Here is a 24,753-nt window from a genome sequence, read left to right on the forward strand (position 1 = left end):
AGCAGCTGGAGATGAACAGAAACCACCCCGGCCCCCTCACAATGCCTCCATTTTTTTGCCCGGCGCTCCTCCGTCTCTTGATTGTAATGCACTCCCGGCCTTTTCCAGCGTAATATATTGGTATTAATAAAGGCAAACAAAGGCTAACATTCTGTAATGGGAGTAGGGAAGGTATTGGAAGGAAGGTATGCGGACTGCTTCTCAGAGAAACAGCAGTCTCTTTAGTTATTCTCACAATAAATCTCATGGCAGTTTGAATAGTTGGATGGGCTTGCTCTGTGGTAACGTTTCCTCCAGTTGATTACAAACAAATTCTCCTTGTTATTGCTTACAGACATGGTACCTTAAGGGTATATGCTACAGTGGACGACATAAATCGTATGACATGTCATACAATATCAATTTGGACCTTCAGAGGATTTCTTTTTCCACTGAAGCAATAGGAGGGCAGAAAGGGTTCTCTATGTAGCTTGTGAACTCAACTCAGTTCTCTATTGCTTGTGAACTCAACTCAGTTCTCTATGTAGCTTGTGAACTCAACTCAGTTCTCTATTGCTTGTGAACTCAACTCAGTTCTCTATTGCTTGTGAACGCAACTCAGTTGCCTCATGCTCATGAATGCAGCTCACTTCCCTGTTGCTTTTTATTGCAACTCAGTTGCTATTGCTCATGACGCAACTCGGTTGCATATTGCTCATGAAAGCAACTGAATTCCCTGTTGCTCAATGAGAAGTTTTGAAGGCTTGGGATTTAGACAAAATATTTTTTTTCTTATCCTGCCTACTTAATAACATTTTATTTGTGTTCTTGTGAGGGTTTGAGCAATATGGGTCCTTGGAGGGTTTAGGGGAGAAAAGGACAGTGTTGAGTTATTAAGCATCATGAGTGATTAATATTGCATGACATCGTGTGTTGACCACTTTTACGAGGTGACTGATTACCACCCCGTAGCACTCACGTCAGTAGCCATAAAGTGCTTTGAAAGGCTGGTCATGGCTCACATCAACACCATCATCCCAGAAACCTTAGACCCACTCCAATTCGCATACCGCCCCAACAGATCCACAGATGATGCAATCTCAATCGCACTCCACACTGCCCCCTTTCCTACTTGGACAAAAGAAACACCTATGTGAGAATGCTGTTCAATGACTACAGCTCTGCGTTCAACACCATAGTGCCCTCAAAGCTCATCACTAAGCTAAGGATCCTGGGACTAAACACCTTCCTCTGAAACCGACAACGATGAGACAGCCTATAGGGAGGAGGTCAGAGACCTGGCAGTGTGGTGCTAGGACAACAACCTCTCCCTCAATGTGAGCAAGACAATGGAGCTGATCGTGGGCTATAGGAAAAGGAGGGCTGAAGAGGCCCCCATTCTCATCGATGGGGCTGAAGTGGAGCGGGTCGAGAGTTTCAAATTCTTTGGTGTCCACATCGCCCGACAAACTATCATGGTCCAAACACACCAAGACAGTCGTGAAGAAGGTACGACAACACCTTTTCCCCCCCAGGAGACTGAAAAGATTTGGCATGGGTCCCCAGGTCCTCAAAAAGTTCTACAGCTGCACCATCGAGAGCATCCTGACCGGTTGCATCACTGCCTGGTATGACAACTGCTCAGCATTCGACTGTAAGGCACTACAGAGGGTAATGCGTACGGCCCAGTACATCACCGGGGCCAAGCTTCCTGACATCCAGGACCTACATACTAGGCGGTATCAGAGGAAGGCCCAGTACATCACTGGGGCCAAGCTTCCTGACATCCAGGACCTACATACTAGGCGGTATCAGAGGAAGGCCCAGTACATCACCGGGGCCAAGCTTCCTGACATCCAGGACCTACATACTAGGCGGTATCAGAGGAAGGCCCAAAAAATGGTCAAAGACTCCAGTCACCCTAGTCATAGACTGCTCTCTCTGCTAACGCACAGCAACGGTACCGGACCAAAAGGCTCCTTAACAGCTTCTACCCCCAAGCCATAAGACTGCTGAACAATTCATCAAATTGCCACCTGGACTATTTACATTGACCCCCCCCCCCCCTTTGTTTTTACACTGCTGCTACTCGCTGTCTATTATCTGTGCATAATCATTCTACAAATTACCTCGACTAACCTGTATGTACGCACATTGACTCTACCAGATGATCCAAGATGGCTACTCTGTCCTTAGTAACATACTCCACACACCACACCCACATTAGAAAACCAGACTACATAATACAAGTCGTAAGTTTACAGACACTTAGGTTGGAGTCATTAAAATTCGTTTTTCAACCACTCCACACATTTCTTGTAAACAAACTATAGTTTTGGCAAGTCGGTTAGGACATCTACTTTGTGCATGACACAAGTCATTTTCCCAATAATTGTTTACAGACAGATTATTTAACTTATAATTCACTGTATCACAATTCCAGTGGGTCAGAAGTTTACATACACTAAGTTGACTGTGCCTTTAAACAGCTTGGAAAATTCCAGAAAATTATGTCATGGTTTAGAAGCTTCTGTTAGGCTAATTGACATCATTCGAGTCAATTGGATGTGCACCTGTGGATGTATTTCATGGCCTACCTTCAAACTCTTTGCTTGACATTATGGGAAAATCAAAACAAATCAGCCAAAACCTAAGAAAAAAAATTGTAGACCTCCACAAGTCTGGTTCATTCTTGGGAGCAGTTTCCAAACGCCTGACGGTACCACGTTCATCTGTACAAACAATAGTAACAAAGTATAAACACCATGGGACCACGCAGCCGTCATACCGCTCAGGAAGGAGATGCGTTCTGTCTCCTAGAGATGAATGTACTTTGGTGCGAAAAGCGCAAATCAATCCCAGAACAACAGCAAAGGACCTTGTGAATATGCTGGAGAAAACAGGTACAAAAATATCTATATCCACAGTAAAACGAGTCCTATATGACATAACCTGAAAGGCCGCTCAGCAAGGAAGAAGCCATTGCTCCAAAACCGCCATAAAAAAAGCCAGACTATGGTTTTCAACTGCACATGGGGACAAAGATCATACTTTTTGGAGAAATGTCCTCTGGTCTGACGAAACAAAAATAGAACTGTTTGGCCATAATGACCATCGTTATGTTTGGAGGAAAAAGAGGGAGGCTTGCAAGCCGAAGAACAGCATCCCAACCGTGAAGCACGGGGGTGGCAGCATCATGTTGTGGGTGCTTTGTTGCAGGAGGGACCGGTCCACTTCATAAAATAGATGGAATCATGAGGAAGGAAAAATATGTGGATATATTGAAGCAACATCTCAAGACATCAGTCAGCAAGTTAAAGCTTGGTTGCAAATGGGTCTTCCAAATGGATAATGACCCCAAGCATAATTCCAAAGTTGTGGCAAAATGGCTTAAGGACAACAAAGTCAAGGTATTGGAGTGGCCATCACAAAGCCCTGACCTCCATCCTATAGAAAATTTGTGGGAAGACCAGAAAAAGGGTGTACGAGCAAGGAGGCCTACAAACCTGACTCAATTACACCAGCTCTGTCAGGAGGAATGGGCCAAAATTCACCCAACTTATTGTGGGAAGCTTGTGGAAGGCTACCCGAAACATTTGACCAAAGTTAAACAATTTAAAGGCAATGCTACCAAATACTAATTGAGTATATGTACATTTCTGACCCACTGCGAATGTGATGAAAGAAATAAAAGCTGAAATAAATTGTTCTCTCTGCTATTATTCTGACATTTCACATTCTTAAAATCAAGTGGTGATCGTAACTGACCTAAAACAAGTTTTACTAGGATTAAATGTCAGGAACTGAGAAAAACTGAGTTTAAATGTATTTGGCTAAGATGTATGTAAACTTCTGACTTCAACTGTACACCCCTATTAGGAAACCAGACTACTACTACTCGAGAGAGAGAGAGAGAGCGGCAGAGAGAGAGCCAGAGGGAGAGAGAGGGAGAGCTACACATCACAGGGGGAGAGAAAGAGCTAAAGCAAGCAAGCATCCCACTGAGCACACACTGATTGAATCAACATTGTTTCCACGTCATTTCAATGAAATTATGTTGAACCAACCTGGAAAAGACGGTGAAATGACATCTATGCACAGTGGGATGCTTGAGTAAGAGAGTGAGATAGAACCAGTGCGTGTACAGATGTATGTGATCTGTGTGTGTTTGTGAGGGACAGCGGTGGGTTAGTGTGTGAGTTTATAAGGGCATTGCCCGGGGAGATTGATTGGTTACTGGCTGGCCTCTAAACAGGGAACAGGGGCTTGATGAGAGATGGAATAATAGTGTGGGTTTTGAAGTGGGCAGGCCAGCAGCGTGTTGGTAGGCCTCACTCTGCTGTGCTGAGCAGAGCGGGGGCCGAGCGGGGGACGGGTGGGGGGGCTCATTATCTCTCACTCCATGTCTGGCCCTTAAGTCCATCTCCTCAGCGCCTGTTCTGTTTGTTTAGAGAGCGAGAGCCTTTTAAGCTACGTTTGCCCTAATGAGCCCATTATCTGCCAATGATCCACAAAGGGGGCTCTCCTCTCTCTGCCCTAGCTGTCTCTTTCTCTCTCTCTCTACCTCACCTGTGTCGAGCTCTGTCTTTCTCTCTCTCTCTACCTCTCCTGTGTCGAGCTGTGTCTTTCTCTCTCTCTCTACCTCCCCTGTGTCGAGAGCATCCTGACCAGTGCAGAATTCTTCATGCAGAGTCTCAATTCGGTGTTTGTCCCATTTTGTGAATTATTGGTTGGTGAGCAGACCCCAGACCTCACAACCATAATGGGCAATGGGATCTATAACTGATTCAATTATTTTTAGCCAGATCCTAATTGATATGTCAAATTTTATGTTCCTTCTGATTGCATAGAATGCCTTGTCTCTCAGATCGTTCACAGCTTTGTGGAAGTTACCTGTGGCGCTGATGTTTAGGCCAAGGTATACATCGGTTTTTTTGTGTGCTCTAGGACAACGGGATCTAGATAGAATTTTTCATTTGTGGTCCTAACGACTTGACCTTTTTTGGAACACCATTATTTTGGTCTTCAGATTTACTGTCAGGGCCCAGGTCTGGCAGAATCTGTGCAGAAGATCTAGGTGCTGCTGTAGGCCCTCATTGGTTGGTGACAGAAGCACCAGATCATCAGCAAACAGTAGATATTTGACTTCAGATTCTAGTAGGGTGAGGCCGGGTGCTGTGGACTTTTCTAGTGCCCTCGCCAATTCGTTGATATACAGTGGGGCAAAAAAGTATTTAGTCAGCCACCAAGTGTGCAAGTTCTCCCACTTAAAAAGATGAGAGAGGCCTGTAATTTTCATCATAGGTACACTTCAACTATGACAGACAAAATGAGAAAAAAAAATCCAGAAAATCACATTGTAGGATTTTTAATTTATTTATTTGCAAATTATGGTGGAAAATAAGTATTTGGTCAATAACAAAAGTTTATCTCAATACTTTGTTATATACCCTTTGTTGGCAATGACTGAGGTCAAACGTTTTCTGTAAGTCTTCACAAAGTTTTCACACACTGTTGCTGGTATTTTGGCCCATTCCTCCATGCAGATCTCCTCTAGAGCAGTGATGTTTTGGGGCTGTTGCCGGGCAACACGGACTTTCAACTCCCTCCAAAGATTTTCTATGGGGTTGAGATCTGGATACTGGCTAGGCCACTCCAGGACCTTGAAATGCTTCTTACGAAGCCACTCCTTCGTTGCCCGGGCAGCGTGTTTGGGATCATTGTCATGCTGAAAGACCCAGCCACGTTTCATCTTCAATGCCCTTGCTGATGGAAGGAGGTTTTCACTCAAAATCTCACGATACATGGCCCCATTCATACTTTCCTTTACACGGATCAGTCGTCCTGGTCCCTTTGCAGAAAAACAACCCCAAAGCATGATGTTTCCACCCCCATGCTTCACAGTAGGTATGGTGTTCTTTGGATGCAACTCAGCATTCTTTGTCCTCCAAACACGACGAGTTGAATTTTTACCAAAAAGTTATATTTTGGTTTCATCTGACCATATGACATTCTCCCAATCTTCTTCTGGATCATCCAAATGCTCTCTAGCAAACTTCAGACGGGCCTGGACATGTACTGGCTTAAGCAGGGGGACACGTCTGGCACTTCAGGATTTGAGTCCCTGGCGGCGTAGTGTATTACTAATGGTAGGCTTTGTTACTAATGGTAGGTCCCAGCTCTCTTGCAGGTCATTCACTAGGTCCCCCCGTGTGGTTCTGGGATTTTTGCTCACCGTTCTTGTGATCATTTTGACCCCACAGGGTGAGATCTTGCGTGGAGCTCCAGATCAAGGGAGATTATCAGTGGTCTTGTATGTCTTCCATTTCCTAACAATTGCTCCCACAGTTGATTTCTTCAAACCAAGCTGCTTACATATTGCAGATTCAGTCTTTCCAGACTGGTGCAGGTCTACAATTTTGTTTCTGGTGTCCATTGACAGCTCTTTGGTCTTGGCCATAGTGGAGTTTGGAGTGTGACTGTTTGAGGTTGTGGACAGGTGTCTTTTATACTGATAACAAGTTCAAACAGGTGCCATTAATACAGGTAACGAGTGGAGGACAGAGGAGCCGCTTAAAGAAGAAGTTACAGGTCTGTGAGAGCCAGAAATCTTGCTTGTTTGTAGGTGACCAAATACTTATTTTACTCCATAATTTACTAATAAAATCATTAAAAAATCCTACAATATGATTTTCTGGGAAAAAAATGCTCATTTTGTCTGTCATAGTTGAAGTGTACCTAAAATGAAAATGACAGGCCTCTCTCATCTTTTTAAGTGGGAGAACTTGCACATTTGGTGGCTGACTAAATACTTTTTTGCCCCACTGTATATGTTGAAGAGAGTGGGGCTTACGCTGCATCCCTGTCTCACCCCACGGCCCTGTGGAAATAAATATGTTTTTTGCCTATTTTAACCACACACTTGTTTGTGTACATATATTTTATAATGTCGTATGTTTTTCCCCCAACACCACTTTCCATCAATTTGTATAGCAGACCCTCATGCCAAATTGAGACGAAGGCTTTTTTGAAATCAACAAAGCATGTGTCACGAGTGGCGCTCGGCGGTCGTCATCACCGGCCTATTAGCTGCCACTGATTGTCTTTCCTCCCCCTCCTTGTATGTTTATTGGTAGCACCTGTTTAGGTATGATTAGTTTGTCTTTATTAGACAGCCGGCCCGCCTGGTTGTTGTGCGGGATTATTTCAGTGTAACCTTCGGCTCTGTTGTAGAGGTACGTGTTAGTGCCTGGTCGTGACTTTTCCGTTGTACATTTTCATTCCCTGTGTTTGGGGTCGTTACTATTGTGAGTACCCTGTGGTGCGTTGGTGCAATTAAAGACGCACAGCATTGCACTCTCTGTCTCCTGCGTCTGACTCCACACCCACGACACCCGCAGCATTACAGAATCCCGCACCTAAATCAAATTGAATGGAGTCAGCAGGAGCAGCAGCCAACCCTCTCCCATCGATGGAGGAACAGGTTCTCCACCACACCACCGTTCTCCATCGGATCGGATCCGCGATGGATCAAGTAATGGAGAGAATGGACCGATGGGAGAGGAGTGGTCTCCTCTCTCCACCTTCGGCACCCACGGCTCCGGACTCCCCATCACTCGACTCCAGCACCCTCCGTCTGACGCTACCGAGGGCTTATGATGGAGCGGCGTCGGGTTGCCAGGGGTTTCTGCTTCAGCTGGAGCTATACCTGGCCACCGTTAGACCCACTCCCTCAGGAGTGGAGAGGGTGAGTGTCCTCATCTCCTGCCTCACGGGTCGTGCTCTGGAGTGGGCGAACGCAGTCTGGAATGGCCCAGACTCAGCGCGGGAGCACTACCCAGAGTTTTCCCTCCGCTTCCGTGCCGTGTTTGATCACCCTCTAGACGGCCGAGCGGTGGGAGAACAACTTTTTCATCTCAGGCAGGAGAGGAGGAGCGCCCAGGATTACGCGCTGGAGTTCCGGACCTTGGCAGCCGGATCTGGGTGGAACGACAGGGCCCTTATGGACCACTACAGGTGTAGTCTCCGAGAGGACGTCCGCCGGGAGTTAGCGTGTCGGGACACCACTCTGTCACTGGATCAGCTGATTGACATGTCCATTCTACTGGACAATCTGCTGGCTGCCCGCGGGCGTTCAGAGAGGGTCCTGTGCGTTCCACCACCCAGCCCCTCCGCTCCCATTCCGATGGAGTTGGGAGGGGCTGCGCCGAGGGGTACCGGAGGAGGAGGCCTTCCCTGCACCAACTGTGGTCGGAGAGGACACACGTCTGATCGGTGCTGGGGGGGTCCGTCTGGGAGTAGAGATGGCAGGCGGAACGCTTCTCGATCATCCCAGGTGAGTCTGCATCAAACTCACCCAGAACCCCTGTTGGCCACATGTTTGTCTTAACCTTTTTCTTCACTTTTTTTCCCTCTTCCCAGCATAGGGCGCTAGTCGATTCAGGCGCAGCTGGGAACTTTATGGATCGCGGACTCGCCCTTAAATTAGGGGTTCCGCTGGTGCCGATAGATTCTCCTTTCCCCGTGCACTCCCTAGATAGCCGGCCATTAGGGTCAGGGATGGTCAGGAGACCACGGTCCCACTGGACATGGTGACGCAGGGGAATCATAGGGAGCGTATCAGTTTTTTTATTATTGATTCGCCTGCGTTTCCAGTGGTGCTGGGGACTCCCTGGCTGGCCCGGCACAATCCTAAAATTTCGTGGAAACAGGGGGTTCTCCAGGGGTGGTCAGAGGAGTGTTCTGGAAGGTGTTTGGGAGTTTCCATCGGTGCTACGTCGGTGGAGAGTCCAGACCAGGGTTCCACGGTGTGCATTCCCCCGAGTATGCCGATTTGGCAATCGCTTTCAGTAAAGTGAAAGCGACTAAATTACCACCTTATCGACCGGGAAGGGATTGTACGATAGATCTCCAGGTAGACGCTGCGCTTCCCAAGAGTCACGTGTACCCGCTGTCCCAGGAGGAGACGTTGGCAATGGAGACATATGTCACGGAGTCGCTGGGACAGGGGTACATTCGGCCCTCCATTTCACCCGTCTCCTCGAGTTTCTTTTTTGTGAGGAAAAAGGAGGGAGGTTTGCGTCCGTGTATTGATTATAGAGGTCTAAACGCCATCACAGTGGGGTATAGTTACCCTCTACCTCTCATCGCTACGGCGGTGGAATCATTCCACGGAGCGCAGTTCTTCACAAAACTGGATCTCAGGAGCGCGTATAGTCTGGTGCGTATTCGGAAGGGAGACGAGTGGAAAACCGCATTTAGTACCACATCAGGCCACTATGAGTACCTCGTCATGCCGTATGGGTTAAAAAATGCTCCAGCCGTTTTTCAATCCTTTGTAGACGAGATTCTCAGGGACCTGTGCGGGCAGGGAGTGGTTGTTTATATCGATGACATTCTGATCTACTCGGCCACTTACACCGCGCATGTGTCTCTGGTGCGCAAGGTGCTTGGTAGACTGCTGGAGCATGACCTATACGTCAAGGCTGAGAAATGCGTGTTCTCTAAACGAGCCGTCTCTTTTCTGGGATATCGCATTTCCACCTCGGGGGTAGTGATGGAGGGCGACCCCATTAGGGCCGTGCGTAATTGGCCGACTCCAACCACGGTAAAGGAGGTGCAGCGGTTTTGGGTTTTGCCAACTACTACCGGAGGTTTATCCGGGGTTTTGGCCAGATAGCGGCTCCCATTACCTCACTGCTGAAGGGGGGCCCGGTGCGGTTGCAGTGGTCAGCAGAGGCGAACGGAGCGTTCAACAAGTTGAAGGCGCTGTTCACTGATGCGCCCGTGTTGGCGCATCCGGACCCCTCTCTAGCATTCATAGTGGAGGTGGACGCGTCCGAGGCTGGGGTGGGTGCCGTGCTATCGCAGCGCTCGGGTACGCCACCAAAACTCCGCCCCTGCGCTTTCTTCTCAAGGAAGCTCAGCCCAGCGGAGCGTAACTATGATGTGGGGGACCGGGAGTTGCTAGCGGTGGTTAGAGCTCTGAAGGTGTGGAGACACTGGCTTGAGGGGGCTAAGCACCCTTTTCTCATCTGGACCGACCACCAGAACCTGGAGTATATTCGGGCAGCTAGGAGACTTAACCCACGTCAGGCAAGGTGGGCCATATTCTTCACCCGGTTCCGGTTTACTTTGTCTTATAGACCGGGCTCCCAGAACGTAAAGGCTGACGCACTGTCCCGCCTTTACGACACGGAGGATGGGTCCACCGAACCTGCTCCCATCCTTCCCGCCTCAAAGCTGGTAGCACCAGTGGTATGGGAGGTGGACTCGGATATCGAGCGGGCGTTACGGGCTGAACCCGCTCCTCCTCAGTGTCCAGCGGGGCGAAGGTATGTGCCGCTTGGTGTTCGGGACAAGCTGATTCGGTGGGCTCATGTCCTACCCTCCTCGGGTCACCCTGGGGTGACGAGGACAGTGGGGAGCCTTCAGGGGAGGTATTGGTGGCCTACTTTGGCTAAGGACGTTAAGGGTTATGTCTCCTCCTGTTCAGTGTGCTCCTAGGCACCTTCCTAGAGGGAAGTTACAACCCCTCCCCGTTCCACAGCGGCCATGGTCACATCTGTCCATAGATTTCCTGACCGATCTTCCGCCGTCTCAGGGGAACACCACGGTTCTTGTGATTGTGGATCGGTTCTCTAAGTCCTGCCGTCTCCTCCCGTTGCCCGGTATCCCTACAGCCCTACAGACTGCGGAGGCGTTATTCACCCATGTCTTTCGGCACTACGGGGTGCCGGAGGACATCGTTTCTGATCGGGGCCCCCAATTCACGTCTCGGGTATGGAGAGCGTTCATGGAACGCTTGGGGGTCTCTGTCAGCCTGACCTCCGGTTATCACCCCGAGAGTAATGGGCAGGTGGAGAGAGTGAACCAGGAGGTGGGTAGGTTTCTGCGGTCGTATTGCCAGGATCGGCCAGGGAGTGGGCACGCTACATTCCCTGGGCTGAAATGGCTCAGAACTCACTACGCCACTCCTCTACTAACGTGTCCACTTTTCAGTGTGTGTTGGGGTACCAGCCGGTCCTGGCACCATGGCATCCGAGCCAGACCGAGGCTCCTGCGGTGGAGGAATGGGTACAGCGCTCCAAGGAGACCTGGAGGGCCGTCCAGGAATCTCTACAACAAGCGAGTGGACGGCAGAAGAGGAGTGCTGACCGCCACCGCAGTGAGGCCCCGTGTTTGTACCGGGGACAGGGTCTGGCTCTCGACCCGAAACCTACCTCTCCGCTTGCCCTGCCGGAAGCTGGGTCCGCAGTGTGTAGGGCCCTTTAAAGTCCTGAGGAGGATAAACGAGGTGTGTTATCGATTACAACTCCCTTCCTATTATCGTATTAACCCCTCGTTTCATGTGTCTCTCCTCAGGCCGGTGGTAGCTGGTCCCCTGCAGGACAGTGAGGTGCTGGAGGTCCCTCCCCCCTCTGGACATCGAGGGGTCCCCGGCGTACACGATCCGGGCCATTCTGGACTCAAGACGCCGGGTGAGGGGCCTGCAGTACCTCGTGGACTGGGAGGGGTACGGCCCGGAGGAGTGGTGCTGGGTACCGGTGGGGGACATCTTGGATCCATCCATGTTGAGGGATTTCCATCGCCTCCATCCGGATCGCCCTGCACCTCGTCCTCCGGGGCGACCTCGAGGCCGGTGTCGGCGCGTTGCGGGAGCCGCGCGTCAGGGGGGGGGTACTGTCACGAGTGGCGCTCGGCGGTCGTCATCACCGGCCTATTAGCTGCCACTGATTGTCTTTCCTCCCCCTCCTTGTATGTTTATTGGTAGCACCTGTTTAGGTATGATTAGTTTGTCTTTATTAGACAGCCGGCCCGCCTGGTTGTTGTGCGGGATTATTTCAGTGTAACCTTCGGCTCTGTTGTAGAGGTACGTGTTAGTGCCTGGTCGTGACTTTTCCGTTGTACATTTTCATTCCCTGTGTTTGGGGTCGTTACTATTGTGAGTACCCTGTGGTGCGTTGGTGCAATTAAAGACGCACAGCATTGCACTCTCTGTCTCCTGCGTCTGACTCCACACCCACGACACCCGCAGCATTACAGCATGAGAAGACTTTGCCTTTGTTTTGGTTTGTTTGTTTGTTTGTCAATTAGGGTGTGCAGGGTGAATACGTGCTCTGTCATACGATAATTTGCTAAAAAGCCAATTTGACATTTGCTCAGTACATTGTTTTCACTGAGGAAATGTATGAGTCTGCTGTTAATGATAATGCAGAGGATTTTCCCAAGGTTGCTGTTGACGCATATCCCACGGTAGTTCTTGGGGTCAAATTTGTCTTCACTTTTGTGGATTGGGGTGATCAGTCCTTGGTTGCAAATATTGGGGAAGATGCCCGAGCTAAGGATGCCGTTAAATAATTTTAGTATAGCCAATTGGAATTTGTTGTCTGTCTCATTTATAATTTCATTGAGGATACCATCAACACCACAGGCCTTTTTGGGTTAGATGGTTTTTATTTTGTCCTGAAGTTCATTCAAGGTAATTGGAGAATCCATTGGGTTCTGGTAGTCTTTAATAGTTGATTCTAAGATTTGTATTTGATCATGTATATGTTTTTACTGTTTGTTCTTTGAAATAGAGCCAAAAAGATTGGAGAAGTGGTTTTCCCATACATCTCCAGTTTGAATAGATAATTCTTTGTGTTGTTGTTTGTTTAGTGTTTTCCAATGGTGGTTTGGGTCTATGGATTCTTCAATTACATTGAGCTGATTTCTGACGTGCTGTTCCTTTTTTTTCCGTGTATTTCTGTATTGTTTTAGTGATTCAACATAGTGACTGTCACGAATCCCGCCGAAGATGGTGCCTCTTCCTGTTCGGGCGGCGCTCGGCGGTCATTGTCGCCAGCCTACTAGCTGCCATCGATTCCCTTTCCTTTTGTTTCTGTTAGTTGGGTCTAATTGGTTACACCTGTTTTGAGTTTAGTTTTGTTTGTAGGCTATTTTAGGGCACTAGGCCCGCTGGTTATTGTGCGGGCTTGTTCTCTGTTTTATGGTGTTGGTTGATTATTGTGATCTCTATTTTTCCGGACAGTTTTAGTCCTGTTTATTTGGACGGGTTGTTTAATGCACCCTTGTGTTTTGCATGTCCGTTTTTCCTCTGTCATTGGAATAAAAGATCCACATACGGAACTACCTGCTCTCTGCGCTTGACTTCTCCACCCATCATTCATAGAAGCCATAACAGTGACGGCTCAGGTTTTCTGGGTCTCTATGTTTTTGGTTGGACAGGTTTCTCAATTTCTTTCTTAGGTTTTTGCATTCTTCATCAAACCATTTGTCATTGTTGTTCATTTTCTTCGGGTTTCTGTTTGAAATCTTTAGATTAGTAGAGAAGCTGACAGGTCAAATATACTGTTAACATTTTTTAAATATTTTATTTTATTTTAACCCCTTTTCTCCCCAATTTCGTGGTATCCAATTGTTAGTAGTTACTATCTTGTCTCATCGCTACAACTCCGTACGGGCTCGGGAGAGACGAAAGTCGAAAGCCATGCGTCGTCCGAAACACAACCCAACAAAGCCGCACTGCTTCTTAACACAACGCGCATCCAACCCGGAAGCCAGCCGCACCAATGTGTCGGAGGAAACACCGTGCACCTGGCACTGCGCCCGGCCCGCCACAGGAGTCGCTAGTGCGCGATGAGACAAGGATATCCCTACCGGCCAAACCCTCCCTAACCCGGACGACGCTAGGCCAATTGTGCGAGCGTACATTTTACTTTATTTAATGAATGACTCCGACAAAACAATAAACAATACAAAACAAACTGTGATGCTTAAGGCTATGTGCCATCAAACAAAGTTAACCTCCCACAAACACAGGTGGGGAAAAAGGATACCTAAGTATGGTTCCCAATCAGAAACAACGATAGACAGCTGTCCCTGATTGAGAACCATACCCGGCCAAAACATAGAAATAGAAAATCATAGAAACACAAAACATAGAATGCCCACCCCAACTCACGCCCTTACCAAACCAAAATAGAGATATAAAAAGGATCTCTAAGGTCAGGGTGTGACACCTTCACTATTACAGTGGAATGTTTTGTCCAGGAAGTTGTCTAGAACGTATTGAATTTGTTGTTCCCTAATAGTTTTTTGGTAGGTTTCCACACTACATTCTTCCATCTATAGCATTTCTTAATATTACTCAGTTCCTTTGGCTTTGATGCCTCATGATTGAGTATTGCTCTGTTCAAGTAGACTGTGGTTTTGCTGTGATCTGATAGGGGTGTCAATGGACTGACTGTGAACGCTCTGAGAGACTCTGGGTTGAGGTCAGTGATAAAATAGTCTACAGTACTATTGCCAAGAGATGAGCTATAGGTGTACCTACCATAGGAGTCCCCTTGAAGCCTGACATTGACTATGTACATACCCAGCGTGCGACAGAGTTGCAGGAGTTGTGACCCGTTTTTGTTGGTTGTGTTGTCATAGTTGTGTCTAGCGGGGCATATGGGGGAGGGAATGCTGTCACCTCCAGGCAGGTGTTTGTCCCCCTGTGTGCTGAGGATGTCAGGTTCTTATCTGGTTCGGGCATTTAGGTTGCCACGGACTAGTACATGTCCCTGGGCCTGGAAATGATTGATTTCCCCCTCCAGGATGGAGAAGCTGTCTTCATTAACGTATGGGGATTCTAGTGGGGGGATGTAGGTAGCACACGGGAGGACATTTTCCTCTGTTAAGATCATTTCCTTTTGAATTTCTAGCCAAATGTAAAATGTTCCTGTTTTGATTAATTTAATGGAGTGAGTTAGGCATGCTCTATATCAAATTAGCATACTCCCTGAGTCCCTTCCTTGTTTCACACCTGGTAGTTTAGTGGATGGGACAACCAGCTCTCTGTAACCTAGAGGGCAACCAGTGGGTCCATCTCCTCTATACCACGTTTCTTGTAGGATGACAATGTCTGTATTTCTGACTTCTTTGATGAAGTCCAGATTCCTGCTCTTTAGGCCAAAGGCAGATGACCTCAGGCCTTGGATATTCCAGGATGAGATAGTGAAGGCTTTGTGTTCCATGAAGTGTCCAATGTTGTTGGTCGTGTGGTTTGGCCTCGAGCACTCTCTCTCTCTCTCTACCTCCCGTGTTGAGAACACTCTCTCTAGCTCTTTCTTTCTACCTCTACTGTGTAAGTGTGAGCAGAGCCTGCTGAACAACTGGTACATCACATTGGCTTGGGCTAGTGTAAGAGTGGGGGTTGGGCCTGTTTGCCTGCTCACGGCCTGGGCGTATGTGTGACTTCATGTTGAGGCCCTCTTGGCGGGGGTGGGGTGCATGGGGTGGGCAGGAGGGGAATAGATCTGATCTGAGGGGGCCTAAATGGGGTGTGGGCATGGTTGACTTCGGGGGTTTTGATTGGTTGGGGTGGGGGTATGGACGTGGCTGGTGGTGTTGTGGTCTGGTTGTAGGTCCTCTCGGTATGGGTCCTCTATGTGTAGGTCCGGGGGGGGGGGGGGGGGGGAGTCTGGGGAGTGTCTGGGGAGAGTCTCGCTGGTCTTGGCGGAGTGTCTAATGATCTATTGCTCCTGTGTGAAGTGTTGGGGCTGTGTTTGAGAGCGATGTCCTTTAGAGTCCGGGCGAAGGTGGGCACTGCTTTCTTGTATAGGTGAACCTAGTCATAAAGGCTGTTCAAGTCCAGGATGCTGTGGTGGGCCAAGTAAACATTTGGTTTTGAGGCACAGTCACGGGAAATACTTGCGTTTACCCGTTGTATGGTAGCAGGGTGGGAGTATTTTCGTGGTAGCAGGGTGGATATAACCACTTGTGCATTGGGGAAAGTCGAAGAAGCTTTTTCAACCATTCTCTTGAGTGCTGTCGCCACCCTTTCCTGCTGTGCTCTCAGGTCGTTTGTGCCTGTGTGTATTATTATGTGGCTGGGTGACCCTAGTTGGTCCTCAGAAGACAAAAGGTCTAGGGGTGCGCTGGGTGTTTGGACATCAGAGTTTAGACACACTGTGTTTGGGAAAACGTTTTTTTATTGCATATAAATGTATTTCCTGTTTGAGTCCTACCTTTCCTGTGTGGGGCATGCTCTCGCTAATATCTCTCTTTCTCTCTTTCTCAATTCAATTCAATTATATTTCAGTACAAGCGCTTTATTGGCATGAGAAACATATGTCAATATTGCCAATGCAAGTGAAGTAGACAATAAACAAAGGTGAAATAAACAACACAAATTAACATTAAACATTACACTCACATAAGTTCCAAAAGAATAAAGACATTTCAAATGTGATATTATGTGCAAATAGTTAAAGTACAAAAGGGAAAATAAATAAACATAAATATGGGTTGTATTTACAATGGTGTTTGTTCTTCACTGGTTGCCCTTGTCTCTCTCTCTTCCTCCCGTGTTGAGAACACTCTCTCTAGCGCTTTCTTTCTACCTCCACTGTGTCGAGCACTCTCTCGCTCTCTCTCTCCTACTCCCGTGTTGAGAACACTCTCTCTAGCTCTTTCTTTCTACCTCCACTGTGTCAAGCACTCTCTCTCTCTCTCTCTCTCTCTCTACCTCCCGTGTTGAGAACACTCTCTCTAGCTCTTTCTTTCTACCTCCACTGTGTCGAGCACTCTCTCTATACCTCCCGTGTCGAGCTCTCTCTCTCTCTCTACCTCCCGTGTTGAGAACACTCTCTCTAGCTCTTTCTTTCTACCTCCACTCTGTCGAGCACTCTCTCTCTCTCTCTCTACCTCCCGTGTCGAGCACTCTCTCTCTCTCTGTTCCTCCCGTGTTGAGAACACTCTCTCTAGCTCTTTCTTTCTACCTCCACTGTGTCGAGCACCCTCTCTACCTCTCGTGTCGAGCTCTCTCTCTCTCTCTACCTCCCGTGTCGAGCTCTCTCTCTCTCTACCTCCCGTGTCGAGCTCTCTCTCTCTCTACCTCCCGTGTCGAGCTCTCTCTCTCTCTCTCTCTACCTCCCGTGTCGAGCACTCTCTCTCTCTCTCTCTCTCTACCTCCCGTGTCGAGCTCTCTCTCTCTCTACCTCCCGTGTCGAGAACACTCTCTCTAGCTCTTTCTCTCTACCTCCACTGTGTCGAGCTCTCTCTCTCTCTCTACCTCCCGTGTCGAGCTCTCTCTCTCTCTACCTCCTCTCTCTCTCTCTCTACCTCCCGTGTTGAGAACACTCTCTCTCTCTCTAGCTCTCTCTCTCTCTACCTCCTCTCGCTCTCTCTCTCTCTACCTCCCGTGTCGAGAACACTCTCTCTAGCTCTTTCTTTCTACCTCCACTGTGTCGAGCACTCTCTCTCTCTCTCTCTACCTCCCGTGTCGAGCTCTCTCTCCCTCTCTACCTCCCGTGTTGAGAACACTCTCTCTAGCTCTTTCTTTCTACCTCCACTGTGTCGAGCTCTCTCTCTCTCTCTACCTCCCGTGTCGAGCTCTCTCTCTCTCTACCTCCCATGTTGAGCTCGCTCTCTCTCTCTACCTCCCGTGTCGAGCTCTCTCTCTCTCTCTCTCTACCTCCCTCTCTCTCTCTCTCTCCCGTGTTCTCTAGCTCTTTCTTTCCTCCCTGTGTCGAGCTCTCTCTCTCTCTCTACCTCCCGTGTCGAGCTCTCTCTCTCTCTACCTCCTGTGTCGAGCTCTCTCTCTCTCTCTACCTCCCGTGTCGAGCTCTCTCTCTCTCTCTACCTCCCGTGTCGAGCTCGCTCTCTCTCTCTACCTCCCGTGTCGAGCTCTCTCTCTCTCTCTCTCTCTCTCTACCTCCCGTGTCGAGCTCTCTCTCTCTCTCTACCTCCCGTGTCGAGCTCTCTCTCTCTCTACCTCCCGTGTCGAGCTCTCTCTCTCTCTCTACCTTCCGTGTCGAGCTCACTCTATATCCCTAGCAGGGCCGGATTCCCGAACGGGCATGTAAGGCACAGTGTCCTCATCTATGTCACAATGGGATTCAATAAACTATCAGCGTCCATCGCTATATCAACAGTGTGATGACCTAATGATTAGATTTTTGGATATCATTACAGCCTCAATTACATTATTTTCATCATCGCTATGCAAACAAGACTGATTTCTGCGACAATTTCACTGTTTAAACAAGTTTTGTTTAGCTAATAAAATTCTAACTACTTTTGGGTACCTTGTAGTTATTACAACATGAAATCCATGTCTTAAACGTTGCTACGTTTCAGAAATGTCAAAGAAAATGTGTAATCTTCTTGACACATTAAAGTTACTTACCTTACAGATCACGAAGTCAGCTAATTTCCACTCCATTCATTTGCAAATCCATTTGATTCATACACTGGTTCGTCTGGCTGTCATGTTTGTATTTGAACCTGCCCTTCCCTTATCTACACTGAAATAATATCATTTCAGTAGTCCTCTATTGTGATTCATTTTCTATCTCGCATACCTCATTAGTACACCCTTGTGGTTGAATATATATGTATCTATTGTAGGTCCTATTATACAACAATGAATAATGTAGAACAAATAAATACCATCAAAGGATACTTTACAATTTACAATGATGAATACCTTGTGAAACAGCTGTGAAAACCAACCTGGCAATATTTAAGATGTTCATACATTAACTTCGATTGTTTTTTTGGTACAGTTGTGTCATTCATTTATTTTCACTGATTGTTTTTGGTGCACTCACGTGGCAGTCAGACTGAAATACTTCTTTCTGGTGTGTGGAATAAAGAGGTGGGTGCTGTGTGGTTGGGAGGTTCTGCCTATCACTTGTTCTCAACAGGCAGTCTCGGAAGGGGGACTTGAAGAGGGAGATTGCTCTCTTTGTTCTGAGTGTTTGCAGTGCTAGTGTTTTTAGTTCATCTGTGTATCTCACATATTATGTGCCCAGTATGATACGGCTATCAAACTTTATTAGCAGATAATGACAACATGACAATAACAGTAGCTTTAGATGATGTAACGAGATGGAGGAGGGGATGGGATGAGTGGGCAGATTGTTGGGCAATCAGTAGTCACTAGATGCAGAATTTCATATGGAGGGAGAGGAGAGAAAGAGTTAAAAGAGGAGGAGAGAGGAAAGAGGCAGAATCAAGAGATGCTTGATCAGGTGCTGCAGCTAGTTCTTCCTGTCATTTGTCCTCGACAGGTCGCCAGTCTCAGTCAAGGGTTCAATAACATGGGCCTGGTTTAATTGGAAGCCCTCTCACCACGTCAAGGTACAGGCCAAGAGAAGGATATTACATTTTCTTTGGACCCAGGTTAATTAAGGCATTTAACCCCGTACTTTATCTTTGCAGTGTTTGACCTGATGGGGCTTTGATTGGTGTAGCAATATGGTGATGTCTCAACCCTGCTGTGTAATGGACTCCGGGAGACTTCTGCCATATTACATACACAAATCTAGAACCTCCAGATATGCACACTAACGAGAAACCAATGTGTAATTCCATACCAACCCTGGCTTAAAATTTGATTTGGATTGGACACAAAACATTAATGACTAGGGAGAAGGGGTTAAGCACCAGCAAGGAACTGGGCAACTGAACAGTCAATTTCAGTCGATTGAAAATGCTACTTGCAATGAATACATTTAATATGCAAATGTATACATTTACAGGCAATTTGAGTAAGTTTCAAATATTTACCAGCAAACAAATGGAAAAATACAAATATTTATGTATTTGTGGATGTTACTTTGAGTACAAGACAGACACATATGCTATATACTGTAACGACCCTGGGTTTATAAGCGTGGATATCGACAATGCCATTACACTGGTGTCAGAAGTGATCGGACCTTGCATACACGACAGTGCGTGTGCTTGGCCGGTGAGCGCGTTCCTGTAAGACGTAGAGTCACAAGCTAGCGCGAGGACGCGGTCTCTGAAAGGAGGGAGTGATGTATCACCCTGGGTTTATAAGCGCAGAAATCACACTGCGACACAGTCGACTTCCGGCAAGAAGGTCGAGACTTCGAGGCCTGCTCCCTGCTGTTTCATTACAATACTTACCAAACAACTTACCAACTTCACAGCCAATGTCTGCAAGAAAACACATCTTTATACAAATGTAAAACAATATTATAACAGGTTATTAAGGCGATTTACAATAACATACAATATACTACAAGATGCAATATAGTAAAATACCTACCGTCTTGAGGTGGGGTGCCCCATTCAAGCAGTGAAAACAAGGGTGGGAAAACATCAGACAAAACAGATGACGGATGATGGACAGACAAATTCACGCACATTGACCACATGAGACAAACAAGACACATGAAAACGCTTGCCGCATCTCCTGCACCGGGACACCTCCTTACCTTCTCTCACGTCTTAACTGCTTAATGTTACCTTGAATTGTTCATTTCTCTGCCCCCCTATGAATGTTGCGCCTCTTGTCTAGATCAGTGGTGCCTTCAACCTCTTGGCGAGTTCAGTGGTGCCTTCAGGTTCTTGTCGAAGTCAGTGGTGCCTTCAGGTTCTTGTCGAAGTCAGTGGTGCCTTCAGGTTCTTGTCGAAGTCAGTGGTGCCTTCAGGTTCTTGTCGAGTTCAGTGGTGCCTTCAGCCTCTTGTCGAAGTCAGTGGTGCCTTCAGCCTCTTGTCGAGTTCAGTGGTGCCTTCTGCCTCTTGTCGAGTTCAGTGCTGCCTTCAGCCTCGTCGAGGTCAGTGGTGCCTTCAGCCTCTTGTCGAGGTCAGTGGTGCCTTCAGCCTCTTGTCGGGGTCAGTGGTGCCTTCAGCCTCTTGTCGAGGTCAGTGGTGCCTTCAGCCTCTTGTCGAGCACAGTGGTGCCTTCAGCCTCTTGTCGAGCACAGTGGTGCCTTCAGCCTCTTGTCGAGCACAGTGGTGCCTTCAGCCTCTTGTCGAGCACAGTGGTGCCTTCAGCCTCTTGTCGCGATCAGTGGTGCCTTCAGCCTCTCGTCGAGATCAGTGGTGCCTTCAGCCTCTCGTCGAGATCAGTGGTGCCTTCAGCCTCTCGTCGAGATCAGTGGTGCCTTCAGCCTCTTGTCGAGGTCAGTGGTGCCTTCAGCCTCTTGTCGAGTACAGTATGTCGTCGAGGGATACCATTAAAGTGCATGTTACATAAAAACAGAAAGCAGCTACAATAACAGTTAGCTAGCTAACTTAGATAAAGTTAGCTCAATAAAACTGTCTGGCTGAGGTAAATAATTAGCTAGCAATGTCAATAGAAAATCAATCTAAAACAGCTTAAATGATTTTCTTAAAAAATACAAATATTTAGTAAAGAAATAGTGTTCTTTTTCCAGTCGTTTTGGTCCTCTGAAGCAGCAGGTAGTCAGCAGGTTGTCACCGTCAAAATCACCCTCCTTGGAGAGCAATTCTGAGGTAATGATTTCAAGCGGACTGAGCGCGCGTTTCTGAGATGAAATAGAACTAGAACTACCAGCGTCCTCCTTTATCGTGACCTCTACGAGGTAACCAAGCAACCAGCATAGAAACGGACACTTTGGTTCATTATGTAATCCGGTCAGAATGTTGCAGGTTCTAGCAACAGCCCCAGCAAGAGAAGCTAAAACTCTTCGAATCCCATAGTGACAGGAGAGGGGGACACTATTTGGCATGACAGGACCCCCAGATACACTAAATGACCAAAAGTTTGTGGACACCTGCTTGTCGAACAACTCTTTCCAAAATCATGGGCATTCATATAGAGTTGGTCCCCCCTTTGCTGCTATAACAGCCTCCACTCTTCTGGGAAGGCTTTCCACTAATGTTGGAACATTGCTGCGGGGACTTGATTCCATTCAGCCTACCACTTTAAGGCTGAGCCGTTGTTGCTCCTAGACATTTCCACTTACACAATAACAGCACATACTTGACCTGGGGAGCTCTAGCAGGGCAGAAATTTGGCTTCATGACAAAAGCTGTAGAATTGCAGTGCAACCTCCTTCCTTTGAACATGACCCCCCCCGCTCCGAGGCTGTACATTATTATGTTGTTGGGAACTGGCTTTGGTCTGGTTTTAACTGCCTCACACCTGCGCATATTGTAGCTCCCCCTTAACAGCTGACAGTATAATGTAGTGTAGGTTGCTGTGTGTGTTACCTGGAGGGAAAGAGAGGGCTTTGCGGCTGATGGCAACATGGCAGCTCCTTGTAAGACCCTTCTCACTGGTTGAAACAGATGCATTCTGTATAGGGATTTTCCTGGAAGTATATTATGATATCATATTCTAAACATTGATTGACTGAATTGATGCTTAAACTGAGCTTGGTTAACTCTTGCAGGGAGGCCCGGGTTGTGTGTGTGTGAGTACGTGTGTGTGCGTACTGTATGTGTTGGCTCAGACCCCCCCCCCAGTAGCCATAGGAAGCTGCAGTAGAGTAGATCTCTCCCTGGTCGGGCCCTGCTGCCCTGTTAACACTGAAGACTTAATTACGGTGATCAGGTAATACTGGAGAAAATAGCAGGAATGCTGTCCACATGGCCTTGCTCACAGTAGGATTAGCTGCACGAGCTGCACTGCTCAACATTGGCCAGCTCCCTCTCCCTCCTCCAGAACTTCTCTCACAGCTGCTTTTGTCTCGTGCTCCGGAGAGGTGGGGGGGGACGAGGTGGGGGGGCGCAAGAGAAAGAAAAGGAAAAAAGAAAAGAAGACAAAGACTAAGAAAATTAATCTTCTGGGTGCTGGATCTTAATTCGATTTAATGAAGTGGGCTTGAGGTTTGAGAGGCTTTGAGGTCTGAGCGCTTTGACATACACACACACATACACACACACACAGACGGAACTCCCAACTTCTTTAGGTTCCTATTGATCTGTTGGAACAAACCCTATTATGAGCAATTATGTTATTCACCAGCCGTGGCAAATCAATCTCTTTGCTTTCATTAGTAGCTAATAAAAGGAGTTAGCAAATCTGTTAAGCTTAACAGTGATGTTTCCGGGATCTTTGAGTGTGAGATCGGAAATCTCTGTTTCCGTCCCGTTAGTGTTCAGAATGCTTTTGTCTCAACTGATGTTTCTCCCCCAGCACTAAAGCTTGTGAAGTACGGGTTTAAGACAAACTGTATTAGAATCAACATCTGTCCATGTTGCTGTCCAATTCTCTGTGGGTATAGTTGATCTTCCAAACAGAGGCCCTTTTGGGATCCTTTTTTTGGGGGGAAAAAACCCAGAATGAATGTGTCATGGCTGTTTTCCTATGGGACCTGTGGGATCTGAGCATCTGTAACTTTCTGGGTGTACTGTAGCTCCCAAAGCATTTACACAGACCCTATATGCTGCTGCAAAAAAAGAAAAACAATCACAAAAGAAGGCCCCTCTTCAACTGTACCCTCTACCCCACCTCCCCTCCATCTTCCTCGCCCCCCAAAAAAGAAAACCTCCACCACCACTCCACCATTGGCGGAGAAGCCCATTAATGTGTTCATCTTCTCAACATTTGACAGGTGGAAGTAGAACTTTGGGGTTTACGTTTTAATTATAAAGAATTCCAGATGTGGAAAGGGGCTCATAAATTAGAAGCAGAGCTACTCAAATATCTTCTTTCAAAGGCACCAAGCGGGTCAGCATCTGCTTCTCATTGCACACAATGTTATTAAGGGCCCTGACTAAAGAAAGACCCAAAGTCCCCTGTCTGGCCCCACAATAATTGACACTATTAAATGTGCCTAAACAGATTTAGAGCGTCCAGAAAAGTTACATTTGTCTTGAAATGCGAAGGGAAATGGAAGAGAAGGAGGAACCAAGCACCTAATCTGTTACGTATAAAATATACATTTTTAGAAAAAGGGGAAAAGAAGGGAGGGGGGGGGCAGAAAATGCACAAATACAAAACAAATTAGCCAGGTGCCTGTGTGTAGGAATGTTGGAAGGAGGTAGGGACAGGAGAAGAGAGGAAGGGAGGGGTTATGGAGGGAGGTTTGAAATGTTGTGTTACCGCTCTCCAGCCCATGTTGTTGGTACATGAGCATTGAGAGGAAAGTGTTTCTCTATTCTCTCCCATGACTGATTCACTGGCGCTTGTTTGGGAGTGTATTCATTTACTAAGGTATTAGAACACTCGGGGGAGGTTCTCTTCTGCATTGTTCAACCAATCCAGTAAATGCGGAGGAGGAGTTAAGATGGAGTGTCGCCTTGTTAACTTCCAAAACCGGAAGTCTCATCTCATCACAGGTTCTCTTTCTATTTCTCCTTAAACCGGAACATCCGGTTGTTGGGGACCTGGCAGAGGCTATGGACAGCCATGCTTGAAGCTTTCCCTACCTTCTCATTGGCAGAAAGGAGAAGTAAAAGGGAGGTCCTTGCAGAAGATTGGCTGAGGTGATTCTGTTTGTAGTCTGCGGTTGCCCAGTGGGTGCATGGACGGTGCCGGGAGGTTAGGGTCAGAGGGCCTCGCTAGGGTCGGTTGAGGGTGTGATGTCTCTCCCCGGCATGGTACCCCAAAAAAAGAAAAAAATAGAAAAAAAAGAAACACTCCCCCTTCAAAAAGCAGAGCCGGATCGGCAGAAGTAAAGTGGGCAGGAACTCTCAGGGGTGTGATTGAAAGGGTGAGAAGTTAATTTGGCAGCTTTTCCTTCTCGCTTTGCTAATGTTTCCTCTCAGGACTAAACACCCCTACTTCCCCCCACTCACCCTCCACTTTCCCTCCCTCCAGCCCAGACACCCCACCAATGTCATGGCTCTCTTCTCCCCAATGTGCAGCAGCTTCCAACACTCACCCTTCCCCTCCTCTCTGCATGTCCTGACCTTTACCCCCCTCCCCCTAACCACCCCCCTCCCCAAAAGCACCCTCCGATGCAGCGGTACACATTGACCCGAAACGAAACCTTCTCTCCCCAGGAAACTTCCTGCTCTGAAACACTTTGGCTCAAGTGTGTTTTCTCGTGGGAC

At 47.6% G+C, this 24,753-nt stretch overlaps 2 long non-coding RNA genes across 2 annotated transcripts in view; one reads left to right on the forward strand and one right to left on the reverse strand.

Annotated features, from left to right (window-relative positions):
* LOC135561892 (uncharacterized) overlaps positions 1-18,299 on the reverse strand; it is a 31,942-nt gene extending 13,643 nt beyond the window's left edge. The window contains exon 1 of the long non-coding RNA XR_010459745.1: positions 18,158-18,299. This is a non-coding gene — a long non-coding RNA (uncharacterized LOC135561892). The remainder of the gene's footprint in view (positions 1-18,157) is intronic.
* The window catches only part of LOC115146088 (uncharacterized), a 65,658-nt gene that overhangs the window by 1,730 nt on the left and 39,175 nt on the right, over positions 1-24,753 (forward strand). The window lies entirely within an intron of this gene.

This window comes from Oncorhynchus nerka, linkage group LG18 (genome assembly GCF_034236695.1).
Source record: "Oncorhynchus nerka isolate Pitt River linkage group LG18, Oner_Uvic_2.0, whole genome shotgun sequence".
Lineage (NCBI taxonomy): Eukaryota > Metazoa > Chordata > Actinopteri > Salmoniformes > Salmonidae > Oncorhynchus > Oncorhynchus nerka.